Source organism: Rhinopithecus bieti, unplaced genomic scaffold, assembly GCF_001698545.2.
Source record: "Rhinopithecus bieti isolate Rb0 unplaced genomic scaffold, ASM169854v2 scaffold_580, whole genome shotgun sequence".
Lineage (NCBI taxonomy): Eukaryota > Metazoa > Chordata > Mammalia > Primates > Cercopithecidae > Rhinopithecus > Rhinopithecus bieti.
The window spans coordinates 26,026-39,672 of record NW_016803081.1 but is presented as its reverse complement, the minus strand read 5'-3'; positions in this window follow the sequence as shown (position 1 = coordinate 39,672).

Sequence of the window (13,647 nt, the reverse complement as noted above, 5' to 3'; positions counted from 1 at the left end):
TTTATTTATTTATTTATTTATTTATTTATTTATTTATTTATTTATTTTTGCTCTTGTTGCCAGGCTGGAGTGCAGCAGTGGCAGGATCTAGGCTCACTGCAACCTCCGCCTTCTGGTTTCAAGCCATTCTCCCGCCTCAGCCTCCTGACTAGCTGGGATTACAGGTGTCCACCACCACACCCAGCTAATTTTTGTATTTTTAGTAGAGACAGGGTTTCACCATGTTGGCCAGGCTGGTCTTGAACTCCTGACCTCGTGATCCACCTGACTTGGCCTCCCAAAGTGTTGGGATTACAGGCGTGAGCCACCGCGCCCGGCCACTGGGAACCATTTTCTATATATGTTCCAAATAAGTGATATTAAATGCTCAATCACTATTTCTTCAATAACAAGCCAGCACTAGTGTCAAGTGTTGGAAATAAAATCATTAAAATTATTTCAATTATTCATCTTGAAATAAAATTTAAAGAGCTATCTTTTTTGTTGTGGTGATTCTTCATCAGGTATGCATGGATGATAAGGCATAAATGTCCAACGTAAAACATTCCAGACTAAAGACTGGGTCCTTATCACAGAGTCATGAAATATTAGGCTCACAGGCACTTCGAAGGGTGAGAAAAGTGGAATTTATTAAGCAAAAAGGATAAAGGGGAACCAGGGACCCTCAGCAGTGTGAGAGTCATGCTAGCATCGGCTTCCTGCCTCACAGATTGAATTCCAGGTTCCACCCAGGAAGGGAAGGGGCCAGGCTCCCCACTACAAACACAGCAAACTTCCTGGGGCTCCACCCCAGTGCACACTTCTCCCATTGTGCTGGCCAGTTGGAGGTTCTCTGATGACTCCTTTATACTCAGCTGCCTCATTCCTCCCTCTAAAGAAGCACATATAACTGCCATTAGAATAAGGATACTGCTTCCATCTGTCAGGGGCAGTTTTGGGAAAACAGCACTCAGAGTCCCCTCAGAGGCCTATCTAAGGGTCCCTGGGAGAAGGGGCCATTGTCCAAGGCTCCAGCTGCATGTACATCCAAAGTTTGATGGCTGAAGGTGAGAAGAGACACAGCAGGTTATTAGAAAACATGTATCAAAACAAAATGAGCCAGGCACGGTGACTCAAACCTGTAATCCCAGCACTTTGGGAGGCTGCAGCAGGTGGATCATGAGGTCAAGAGATTGAGACCATCCTGGCCAACATGGTGAAAACAAACAAAACAAAACAAGAGGAGGGGTAAGGACAGTTCAAAAGTCCATTTTACCAGTTTGCACAGGGAGAGGGAGGCCAAAAGCTCAACTGGTAAAAAACTTGACCCTTTGGCCAGCATGTTGGGCTTCTGGTTCCCTTCACCTGAGCCCAGTCCTAAGCCAACCAGTTTAAGGTTTGGGAAATTAACTTTTCTCAGTTTGGAGGATGCAACTGAGGAAAATGTCCCACAGTATGGAGACACAATTACCTATCTGTGAAGAGGGCAGAGGAGGAGAAAGGAAAAGATGATTTTTCAAAGGAGTCCCAGGGGTTCAGGATACATTTGAAAGGGGTATAGACTGAAGATTAATGGCTACCCATCTAGAAAGAGGGGAGCAGGCACACCTGGTTTCCTTCTTTTCCTAGCAGATATACCCAGGGTACGTGAGGGAGAGAAGGAAGAGTGTCCTCTTTCCCTCTTCCGTCCTTGCATCCCTGAGTCCTTGCAACCTTGGCAGGTGCCGCTCATAAGTGCCAAAGCAGCTTGCACCCATGGAGCAGGGAGGGCCTAGAGAATAAGAATTATCCACTCTCATGCATGTCTCTATCCCACTTACTCTCAGTAGCCTTGGAGTTCCCTAGACTGCATTTACGCCAAGGATACTACTCACCCATAAAAAGGAACAAAATAATGGCATTCATAGCAACATGAATGAAACTGGAGACCATTATCCTAAGTGAAGTAACTGAGGAATAGAAAACCAAACATCATGTGCTCTCATTCATAAGTGGGAGCTAAGCTATGAGGACACAAAGGCATAAGAATGATACAATAGACTTTGGGGACTTGGGGGAAAGGGTAGGAGGTGGGTGACGATAAAAGACTACATATTGGGTAGTGCACACTGCTCAGGTGATGGGTGTACCAAAATCTCAGAAATCACCACTAAAGAACATATCCATGTAACCAAACACCACCTGTTCACCAAAAATCTATTTAAATAAAAAACAAAAATAAAAAGGGAAAAAAATTTAAAAGTCTCAAATAGGAAAAAAAAAAAGGTCTTATGAATCTATAAGACATACTTCTGTCAGCGTGGCTAATAGGTTTATGTATTTATGTGTTGTGTACACAATGTTTCCCTACTATAAATAGATAGCTCTAATTAATTCATTTAAAGAAAAATAAATGTACATAAATCAACCATTATATCATAAAAAAGACTAGTCAAATGCTTTTCAAGTTCATGTGACTTAAGTAAAATCTTTTATAAATAAGGTGGCTTTCAAATTAGTGACAAAATAATATTAGAAATGGAAGAATTATTAGCATTTTTTTAAGATGGACTTTCACTCTCGTTGCCCAGACTGGAGTGCAATGGTACAATCTGAGCTCATCACAACCTCCGCTTCCCGGGTTCAAGTGATTCTCCTGCCTCAGCCTCCCAAGTAGCTGGGATTACAGGCATGTGCCACCACACCCAGCTAATTTTGTATTTTTAGCAGAGACGGGGTTTCTCCATGTTGGTCAGTCTGGTCTCGAACTCCCGACCTCAGATGATCTGCCTGCCTTGGCCTCCCAAAGTGCTGGGATTACAGATGTGAGTCACTGTGCCCGGTCTCTTTGCATGTGTTGATCAAGTGATTTCATGCTTATTCCTGCAGAATACTATAAGGTTTGTCATAAGGGTTATAAAACTATAAAACCCAGCCCAAGACAGAATAATCTTTGCTTGTGTAATTTTTGATAAGACATGGAATATGTTGGTTTAATGAAAACAGGTAAATTCTGAGTTATTAGTAAAAATACTCTTATATTTAGCCTTAAGAAAATTACTTAAACACCTGAAATTCACAGCTATAAAAATAGTTAACAGGGAATTTACCTTAAATAATGACTATCACAGTTTTCATAAATGTAAAATATTAAATGATTTTGTAAATGTAATGGAATAAAGTACTTGTAAACCAGACTGTGTCATATGATTGGGAATCTAAGGTTATTAATAGATATTAAGTCGCTGAGTAATTTCCAACTAAAAAATACAGGAAAACAATTTTTAAAGTTATTAAAAGGTAAGATAGTTTTGTCTAATTCAAAGCTTCTAAAAATTATGTATAAAATGAGGTAAAAGAACCAGAAATAAGAGATGTAAAGAAAGTTTAAGATATAAAACATGTATTTTTGATAAAGAAGAGTAAAAAAAGCAATTTATGTAAGAAGGAATTTTTGTGTGGTAATTTTTTCCTAAATTAAATGACTGGTTGTCCAGGAAAGAGAAATATTTAGTGAATACACAAAGTCCTAAGCATATTTTGAATCAACTATAGTAAACTGTAATCAGATTAGTTAATAGGACTTTATTTTTTTTTAGAAAACAGAGTGTATAATTTAGTTGGTATGATTAAGAGAAAATTATAATACTTTTTCTAGAGGTGAGTCTTATGATATTAACAAGAATTACAAATAATTGATTAAAACAAGATTTTAAAATAATGTAAAATGTTTTTCTTTAAGTATATTTATTTATGTTTGTAGACAGATCTCACTCTGTCACCCTGGAGTGCAATGGCAACAATCTTGGCTCACTGCAACCTTTGCTTCCTGGGTTCCAGCGATTTCCATCTATACTTCTGGAGCTACTGTCCATAAATCATAGGCTTCCATAATCCCCTTGGCTCAATGTTTAATAATCTGATAAAACTACTTCACAGAACGTTAGCAGAGAAACTTTACCTGTGTTTACCACGTTATATAGTCAGGATACAACTCAGGAAAACCAAAGGAAAAAACTGTACAGGAAAAAAAATAATAGGACATCACTTTACTTTGTGAAAGGGAAAGATTGTGGTGGGTAGTAAATAATTGGTAAACGAGCCATGATTATAGCAATCTCCATCCTTTGTGTTTTTGCAGGAACATGCTTACTTCAAATAAATACCGCTTTTAATTATGACTTTAGATGATGCTTCCTCTTTTTAAGATATCAACAGATGGCACAAACTCTAATTTCTCATTTTTCTCTTCATAAACAAATAATTTTATCTTCAGTGGTTCAGAACAAAATACTTGTTAAACAAACTTTAAGTTTCTCTCCTTGTCCCTCAGGCCTCCCGACTCTGCTCCACCTCAGTCTGAGCTAACAACCCCACATTTATGCCCTCCTAAGAAAAGGCTGACTTTAGGGCAAAACATTATCTACCCTTGAATCTGATTTTGCCATGTCTCCATTTCTCCTCTCTTCCTACCACCTTCCTTCTAATTCTTGTTTGCATCCTCCATATGAAACACAGCCCTTTCCTGCCCCTTTTGGAGATGCTTGTAGATTTTGTATGCTTGATGCTTTCCCCATTGTAATACTCCTTTAGATAAAGTCACTTTTTTACCTACATCTGAATTATTTGACAGTATCAAGAAACGCCTCAGGAGAATAACAATTAAAACACTCCTCGCAGAGGAACATCACAGACCTGCTCGCCCATCTCAACTCTCACCATGTCCTGCCTGGCTATCCCCCAAGCTTTCCCAGGCTCTGGTAGCTTCAACTCAATATAAAGCTCCCTTCAATGGCTGCTCTGGAGAGGCTGGGACCAGTTGCAGGGAAGCTCCCCAATAAGAAAATGACTATACTATTCCATGAACTCCTTTTGAACAGTCAAGATTGGCCTTAGCCTGCACTCAGGTCCCTGATTTTCAGTCAAGGTTATTAATTTTGTTTTTGTTTGTTTTTTGAGATGGGGTTTATCTGTTGCAAGCTGGAGTGCAATGGTGTGAATCTCCTTCGCTCAGCACCACCCTCCGCTCCTGGTTCAAGCTATTCTGCCTCACCCTCCTGGAGTAGCTGGATTACAGGTGTGTGGATCATCCCTGGCTAGTATTGTATTTTTAGTCCAGAGATTGGGGTTTCTCCATGTTGATCATGGCGGATCTTGAAATCCTAACGCTCAGGTGATCCACCCACCTAAAAGCCTCCCAAATGTGCTGGGATTACATGGCGTGAGCCACCGCACCCACCTACAGAGAAGATTTATCCACGTATCACAAATACTCTGCCCTACAGAAAAAAAAACTGATTTTTTTTTTTTGTTAAATCACCAATTGATCTATCCACAATTTCTTGTGAACTGTAATTAAATTCTCTCTGGCAGGTTAAAGGAAAAGAATTTTTCTTTCCTCACGCCAGTAATATCCCTAAAACTAAGCCCTGAGATTCTTGCCTTGAAACAACCCCGGGGGGGAAAAAGGTACAAACCCTCAGAATACTTATTAACATTCTCAGGAGAAGAACAAGTAAAAATAAGAATTTTTTTTTTTTTTTTTTTTTTTTTTTTTTTTTTTTTTTGTAGAGGAGTCTTGCTCTGTCGCCCGGTCTGGAGTGCAGTGGCCAGATTCTCAGCTCACTGCAAGCTGCTGCCTCCCGGGTTTTGACGCCATCTCACCTGCCTCACCTCCAGAGGTAGCTGGGTACTACAGGCGCCTGGCCACGCTCGCCCTGGCTAGTTTTTTGTATTTTTAGTAGAGACGGGGTTTCACCGTGTTAGCCAGGATGGTCTCGATCTCCTGACCCTCGTGATCCGCCGTCTCAGCCTCCCAAGAGTGCATGGGATTACAGGCTTGAGTCCCACCGCGCCCAGCAAAAAATAAGAATTTTTAACAATAATATATCATTAGATTTTTTCTGAAGTCGACATTTTTGTGTTTTTTTTTGAGAATATTTCCTATCCTTTAAGCTCTGTCAATAAAATGCATTGTATCACTTAATAAAAATGCAAGTTGAAATAAGAAAACAAAATCTTTCCAAGATGACACACTCAGGGTGTGGCAGTACTGGCTAGAATGTTAATATGCCTGACTCTAGTGTCAAGTCTGATATCCTATCATATGGATCCTCCCACCCCTATTCTACTCATTGAAGTACTCAGTGACCACCCTCTGAAGAACCTCTGCACTGTGCCCCTGGGTGTGCCTGGAGTGCATTTTTCTTTGCAGGTCATTGCACCATCTTGCTAGAATGGATTTTCATTGTCTTTGGGGATAGTTTTTCTCCCTTCCCAATTCTGAAAAAATCCAGATGGTAGGAATTATTTCTGTCTTTTCCCTAAATATCACCATTCAATTGGCTGATCAGCAATGTGTCTCCAAGAAATAGAAACTGGAATTGGAGAAAGAAAATCTTAATGCCACAAGGATTTAGCTTTTTAGATAAAGGGTAAAGCAGATTTATAATCACCTGCCAGTAATAATTTAAAGATTCAAGTTGATTGTCTACAAATAAAATATAACTGGCTCTGATGTGTAAGTTCTGGATTTAACATGACAGTGCATACACTGCATGGGACAAGTACTATACATATCTGGACATCATAAAGAGTATTGAATGCCTGCATTTAAACTACTGAATTAGTATGTACCTCACTTGGCCTCAGTAATCTACCTAAAACAAACTCATATCAAAAGTCACTAAATCTCTCATCTACATTATATATATTCGCACCCACAAAATGTACATACTATACATACAGTTTGAACCAACATGAAGTCCCATTGTTTTTGACAATGTACCACAGGTGGACATTATCGTGGCTAAAATCTATATAATATAGATGAGATTATAAATCTGAAGTTTTAACACTAACAAAAGAAAACCCAGAGCATCTTGGTAAGTCTTGTTTTTATTTTGTTCCTGAGAGTCAGTAGAATGGCAGCTGTATGTTATGTTAGTCCCATATATTTCTGTTAACTTTATTATTTGCAAAAAAAGTTTTGCATGTATTTGTAGGAAGGTAAAATAATGATTTAAGATTTTTGTTAAATATGGAGATTAGTTATTTATGACAAAAAGAAATGTGCTTTTGTTTATTTGTTCCCAATTAATGTACATTAATTTTAAAATGTATTAAAGCAATAGCAAAGAAAATAAAGAGATGCCATAGAAGTCTCTTTCTCTTCATGTTTGCATGCAGATATACTGCTTCCTAAGGATATGTGAGGAGAGATGTGGATTTTAATTTTAGAATCAGATTTTTCAAATGTACTTAAAATATAAGCAGCAAAATTTTTGTTAATCTTAAACTCAAGCAAATTCCAATAACATAAGTAGAACTAATTAAAACATGTTTTAATTGAATATACTTCCTAGGTTTCTCCTAGCAATCCTGTTATTGTTTCATGATCCACTTGAAGAAATGAAGATACGTGGAAAAACAGTCATTGCCCGAGATTCCCTTCCATTTTATAAATGCTCCATTTATGCGGAAACCATCTGAATAGACACGATGCTTTTTTGTGCATCTGGTTGGAAGACAGAAACTCCCAAAACTTTTCTATTCAGCTGTTGGATCCACAACTTGCTGCTGAGCTGTAAGTCCACATCAGGAAGTCCAGGTACAAACTGAGGGTTGGCTTCTACCTGGTAATCTAACCAGATGCTTACTGAGCCTGAGGTGCTATTTTCACACCACCTTCTGCCGACTGCTGCTTTGGCAAAATAAGGATTGGCCACCAATCTACCAACACTACCTCACTTTAAGGCCTGGTATGTCAGCATTCTCCATCATACTCTGAGACATAGTATGTGGGAGACATGACTGTAATTAGGAGCTTAAAGTGTTTCAGGGAGACCACATAAATCTAGTGAGAAGTGAATTAGTAATATATGAGAGCATGTAATTTCATGTCAAGGCGGATGCTATGAACTTGATGACATTAGTATGTGAGTTAAAGCAGCTGGGAGAGGCAGACTAGAAAATATAGTTGTTGAGCTGAGTCCTGAGAGAAGCGCAACTGCACCTTCCACCTTCTGCGTGCAGGGCTCTCATCAGCACATCTTCCCCATGCTTTCCCATTGCTCATTTTCCCCCAGTGGAAAAGAAGGGGGCCGGGCGCGGTGACTCACGCCTGTAATCCCAGCACTTTGGGAGGCTGAGGCGGGCAGATCACGAGGTCAGGAGATCGAGACCATCCTGGCTAATACAATGAAACCCGGTCTCTACTAAAAATACAAAACAAATGAGCCGGGCGTGGTGGCGGGCACCTGTAGTCGCAGCTACTTGGGAGGCTGAGGCGGGAGAATGGCGTGAACCCAGGAGGCGGAGCTTGCAGTTAGCAGAGATCACGCCACTTCACTCCAGCCTGGGTGACAGAGCGAGATTCCGTCTCAAAACCAAAACAAATACAAACAAAAAAAAAAGAAGGGAAAGGGCAAAGTCCACATGCTGAATGAAGCAAGAGGGACTGCTGGACTTAAAAAGGTGGAGAAATAGGTGGGCCCAGGATAATATTGGTGAGAATGGTGTTTTTTGTTGAGTTAGTTACAGAGTTCTTGAGCTCATCATGAATAGAAGAAATAGGGTTGATGCAGAGCGGCTGTAAGCATAGACTTGGGAGCCAGGCTGATCGGGAATATAAGTCCCAGCTTCACCTTTCATGAGTTCTATGATCCTGGACACTCCACCTCTTAGTATTCAGTTTTCTCATCTTGGAAAAACAGATAACAGTACTTAAATCCTAGGATTCAGAAGAGTTCAAGGATTACCGCAGGTTAAGATAAGTGAAACAAGGGAGAGGCAACTGTTCAGACAAGAAATAAAAGGAAATTGACAAGACAAGGATTTCAATTGGAATCTAAGAATCATTTAGGTTATGTGTTACAATTTTAGATTCCCAGGCCTTAGTCCCAGGAATTAAGATTCATTAGTTCTGGGGCTCAAAAGGCTATTTTATAAAAATAAACTTAAAATAGTCACCAAAATAACTCAGTTTCTGTATGCCCTTACCAGTTCCCCACTAATGTGAACATCTTGTATGGACATGGTACATTTGTTAAAACTAAAAAATTAATGTTGGCACGTTACTACCAACTCCAGACTTCATCAGGTTTTCCACTCACGTTCTTTATCTGTCACAGGATCAAATCGAGGATACCATACTGCATTTAGAGAAGCTGCATTTTTCACAAGCTCTTTCAGCTGATGAGAGGGAGGTGGGTGGGGATCACGTCTTGAAAAACACTGGGACCTTTAGAGAAACGAACGAAAATTGCTGCATCCCCAGTTTGGGGAGGTGAAATGCAATTTTGAAGAGGAGAATTGGTGGAGGAGATGACTATAGAAGGCTGATTTTAGAGGTAGAGATGGAATCCTCTCCGTTAGATGAGAGGGGTTTGCCTTCAGAACAAGGCATTAATGCCAGAGAAAACAGGTTTTGGAAGGAAGAGGTACAACCTCATCCTCAGGCTAGATTGAGAATACATGATTAGGGTTGTGAGCAGGTCAGAATCAGCAAGTGCAGCAAATTGGTTGCAAATCAGGTGTTTCAGAGAACACACACAGAGGTCTCACATAAAGGGTATTACAAGGGGTCAGTTAGCTTGCAAGCTACATACAACCTGCATGTTCCAGAACCTGGTGCTAACGCTTTGGCATTGGGTCATGATGACAGACATCAAGCACTGCCACATTGGAAAGTAGCAGAAAAGGCAAGGGTGAGTCTGGGATAATCGATTTTGTTTGAGGAGGGTTCTAAGGGTCTTGGGTGAAACGGGCTGGAAGAAGAGGTGGATAACACACTTGAAGCTCTGCTTGTGAGTCAGTTTTCACACTGAAGAGACATAGGAGTCACCAGCTTGAGGTGACAGGTAAAGTTTTGTAGAATTGAGAAGGTGAAGATGAAGCAATATATTTTTTTAAAGAAGCAAGCAGCTTTTGGGAATCCATGGAGGTCTTTTGAAGGAGATACCACTCATATTTTATTAAAGACCTTAGGTTCTGGGACTATCACTGAGTTTTCCTAATCACAGTCCAATTGCTCAGCTTCCTTACACCAATTATAAGAGTCATCTAATCTGTTCTTTTTTAAAGAATGTTAACCATTTTTCACTGGACTCAAGATTCTTATAATGTCTATACCATTTTTCTTTCCCAGTTAGTTCTTCTTTCTGTACCCTAGAAATCCTAAACCACAAGCTGATATTCCTTAAATTTCACATTAAGTACATGTTCTGTCACTTGCCAAATGCATTTAAAAGAGTTCAATAGTCATAAGGCGCAGTGGCTCACAACTGTAATTCCAGCACTTTGGGAGGCTGAGGTGGACGGATCACAAGGTCAGGAGTTCAAGACCAGCCTGGCCAATATGGTGAAACTCTGTCTCTACCAAAAATACAAAAATTAGCTGGTCATGGCGGCAGGCACCTGTAATCCCAGCCACTCAGGGGGCTGAGGCAGGAGAAGCGCTTGAACCTGGGAGGTGGAGGTTGCAGTGAGCTGAGATTGCACCACTGCACTCCAGCCTTGGCAACAGAGCTAGACTCCATCTCAAAAAAAAAAAAAAAAGAGTTCAATAGAAATTGCCTTAGAAACCTGTGTCATAGGGGGCAGGCTTCAGTGAAGGGCTCCTAGATCTTTTTCATTGCTTGCTGGCACAATGTTGGACCCAACTGGGTAAATAAGTGGCGGTTAGACTTAAGGTCATCTAATCCTTAACTTGATAGATTCTGGGTGTTCTCTACAAATTGACATAGAAACTAGCACTTACCTGGGAAATTTCTCTGCCAGCTGTCAAAGATATAGTTCCATATTCAAGGATGCTGTGTGAGGAAAAAATGAAGCCACGGAAATCTTAAATGTGGTTAGGGAAAGGACTGGGGTGATGAAAGATTCTAGCTAACCAGCACACTGCAGCAAAATTAGTTTCTGGAAACACTGCATAACCTGAATACAGAATCAAGAGTAATTTGGTTATTGGTTAAGATTGGCTTTGGCATGTTTTTTTTTAAACCAAGGAATAGTGTATTTGGAAATGTGGGAAAACTACATCAAAAAACTGAACCTTGAGTTGTAGTAAAATCAGGATTTAGTATTGTTTGATTTTAGTAACGTATGGGCATCTAGGATACATAAAAAGAAAATGTGAATAAAAGACCGGGATAAAATTTCTCTAGAAACACTGAGCTCTAAGATTAGATAGTTCATCTCAGAATGGACTATATAAAACTGCCAATAGGCAACTGCTTTTGTGCTACAAAAATGGCCATTTCACTTGGTTCAAATACATATTTCAGATCTTTGTCTTTTCCTTGTAATGAAGATGCGAAGTGTTAGTTCACGCTCTACCAGAGTAAAATTTCACTCGTGTCTGTATTACAAACATTAAAATAACCCGAAGAGTGAAAGTAAATTAGAGCTTTGGTACTCAGATAATCCTTTTCATAGTCATATGTTAAAGAACTAATCTTTCCCAGGTATCAAACTCTAAGAAAACTGTCGTAATTACCACCTACTAGCAACTTAGTTTCCATGCCCCATGACATTTGTTGGAGAACCTGCCCACTCAGTGACATTTGTATTCTTATTCTAAGCTGACCCAATTTTTCATTTATCTAAATGACTGTATTCCCTTCTAGGATTCAAGCCAAAGGAGAGAATAATGTTAGTGTTCCTTATTCTATTGATGTATTCTTTTTTTTTTTTTTTTTTTGAGACAAAGTCACCCAGGCTGGAGTGCAAGCATGATCATGGCTCACTGCAACCTCTGCCTCCCAGGCTCAAGCAATTCTTGTGCTTCAGTCTCCCGGGGAGCTAGGACCATAAGCAGTTGCCACCATGCTTGGCTAATTTTTGTATTTTTAGTAGAGAAGGGGTTTTGCCATGTTGGCCAAGCTGGTCTTGAACTGCTGGGTTCAAGTGATCTGCCCACCTCAGCCTCCCAAACTGCTGAGATCACAGGCCTGAGCCACTGCGCCCAACCCTGACTTACTCATGAGGTCATGAATTTATGTCCAATTCCCTCTGCCAACCTGGTTTTTAATCTTTGACCACTTAATATATGGTCAAGTACTTTATTTAGTTAATGGGATATCTATAAAGGTGCAAACATCTTATAAACAAGATTCATCATATACTTTTTCTTCTAAGGTTAATACAGATCATTGTTCTTGTTTGCATTTATAAGATAAGGTGATGAGTTAAGTTTTACCTTAGTACTAAATAAATTAAAATGACTAAAAATATAACCATATTATCAGGATTTAGTGGAATCACTGAAGCTGACTGGCCTAGAATTTTAATTCTTAAAAAAAAAAATTCATTTATCTTTTAACTAAAATGTAAGCTTGAAAACAGTATGCTAAAGTCAAATTATGTGGTTTAAGTCACCCTCTTGCACGGCAACTTATTCCCTTTCTGTACTTCCATTTTTTTTTCTTCTGTGTAACTGAAAACTTCAAACACCCTCATTCTAATTCTACACTATTCCTGGAAATCCTTTCTCTTTGGTGTATTTACCTAATTTCATATTCTAATGTGTTTTTCCTCTCAGACACAATAATCAACTATTCAAAGATGTCATCTAATGCATTATGCCACTAAGTATTGTGGCCAAAGTGTTATTTGAAGTGTAATAAATTATCTTAAAATTGAAGGCCGGGCATGGTGGTTCACGCTTGTAATCCTAGAACTTTGGGAGGCCCTGGCAGGTGGACTGCCTGAGGTCAGGAGTTTGAGACTACCCTGGGCAACACAGTGAAACCCGGTCTCTACTAAAATACAAAAAATCAGCCGGGTGTGGCGGCATGCGCCTGTAGTACTAGCCACTAGGGAGGCTGAGGCAGGAGAATTGCTTAAACCCAGCAGGCAGAGGTTGCAGTGAGCCGAGATCATGCCACTGCACTCCAGCCTGGGCAACAGAGCTAGGTTCTGTCTCAAAAAAAAAAGAAGGAAAAAAAAAAAAAAAGAGAAAGCAAATATTACATCTTAAATACAGGCATGGATTAAACCAACTTGTGTATGGTCAAGGCAACTTACAAAAATGCTTTAAGACATATCAAGACTGATTTAAACCATTTAAGTTAGGCAGAGAGGCAACACTATGTGAATAGAAGTGTGTAAACACACTTGGCATATTTTAATTAAATAGTTTACTAGGTTTTCTTTTAATATAAACATGAGAAATGAAAACCACATCAATTGTAGCATTTATCTTTTTTTTTTTATTATTATACTTTAAGTTCTAGGGTACATGTGCATAACGTGCAGGTTTGTTACATATGTATACTTATGCCATGTTGGCGTGCTGCACCCATCAACTCGTCAGCACCCATCAATTCATCATTTATATCATGTATAACTCCCCAGTGCAATCCCTCCCTCCTCCCCCCTCCCCATGATAGGCCCCAGTGTGTGATGTTCCCCGTCCCAAGTCCAAGTGATCTCATTGTTCAGTTCCCACCTATGAGTGAGAACATGCGGTGTTTGGTTTTCTGTTCTTGTGATAGTTTGCTAAGAATGATGGTTTCCAGCTGCATCCATGTCCCTACAAAGGACGCAAACTCATCCTTTTTTATGGCTGCATAGTATTCCATGGTGTATATGTGCCACATTTTCTTAATCCAGTCTGTCACAGATGGACATTTGGGTTGATTCCAAGTCTTTGCTATTGTGAATAGTGCCGCAATAAACATACTGTAC